Here is a 1,329-nt window from a genome sequence, read left to right on the forward strand (position 1 = left end):
TGAATATACACGCGCGTGTATATTCAGTTTGATAGTCCCTCTACTAGCGTCCCTCTACTAGCTATCAAACTGAATATACACGCGCTAGTAGAGGGACTACAAACTGAGAGCGAAGAAATTCAAGAAAAACGGCCCAACAATATATTTTACCTAAAAACAAAAAAATAGAAAAATCATACCACAAAAACTGCTAAACTGATATTTTGATGTTCATAACGTGTTTTCAAGCTGGGCTTACTCTGGTGATTTTAATTTTTTTTCATGAGTTTACTCTACTCATTGGCTGGTTGGCTGGAATTTATTTTGAGTATAACAACTGAAAAAAGCCAAGTATCGCCGCACTGTTCCATTTTGAATTATGCGATGCTATGTAAAGGGCGTAAAACCATCTGGATGGTCCAGATGTTGGTGACTATCATTAATGAAGAAACGTGCTTCTTAGTGCTGAAATTCTAATGGAATGAGTACAATACAGCATCGTTTATGTTATTTATTAAGAGGAAATGTTTGTGTAACAAAGCTTTACAACGGGGATCTGTAACGTCATGTTAATTCGTTAAATAAACAAGGGAACAACTTATTAATTAAAGAATACTTATCCGTTCAGCGTTATTCTTACTTTAGCATTTCATGATTCGTATTAATTCAATTGACACAAAAAAAGAATCAATTAAGTTATAATCACCTCGGGTGAACATTGCCATCTTCACACACCTATAACTACTAAGTAACGGACATGAGTACAATACACGCTATACTTAGCATCTACTGACCGTTTGGTAACAGAAACAACACAATCTACCCGATATCTTCTGACCACTCGATAGAAGACAAGAATACCACGCACTTCCTACTTTTTTACATTCCACTTAGCAAAAGACATGAGTGACCTCACATTACCTAACATCAACTGGACATTTAGTAACAGACTACGTAATGTCTCATATCTACTGACCATTTCGTAACAGACAAAGTACCACAGATTGACAACTCATTAACATACAAAGATACCACATTATATTTGATATACACTGTTTACTATGTGACAAGGATTTCACCTAGTGTATAATGACTATTAGATAATACACAAGGATACTGCCCACACAATGCCAATCAATATCTAATGAGGACTCCATAACCGTACTCTCTAATATCTACTGACCACTTCTACCTGATGTTTAAGTACCACTGGGTATCGCGTTCGAGACATAAATACAAATTCTTCACTCAATACCTACTAATAACCACTAATTGCGATGCTCTATATGTAATAAGCACTCCACAACCTGCATGAGTACCATATACTCTGCCCAATACCTACTGACCCTT

General features: G+C 36.0%; 1 protein-coding gene across 1 annotated transcript in view; it reads right to left on the minus strand.

Moving 5' to 3' along the window:
- LOC106466565 (tubulointerstitial nephritis antigen-like) overlaps window positions 1-1,329 on the minus strand; it is a gene marked incomplete at its 3' end in the record, with an annotated part of 16,886 nt that overhangs the window by 14,861 nt on the left and 696 nt on the right. The window lies entirely within an intron of this gene.

This window comes from Limulus polyphemus, unplaced genomic scaffold (genome assembly GCF_000517525.1).
Source record: "Limulus polyphemus unplaced genomic scaffold, Limulus_polyphemus-2.1.2 Scaffold2305, whole genome shotgun sequence".
Lineage (NCBI taxonomy): Eukaryota > Metazoa > Arthropoda > Merostomata > Xiphosura > Limulidae > Limulus > Limulus polyphemus.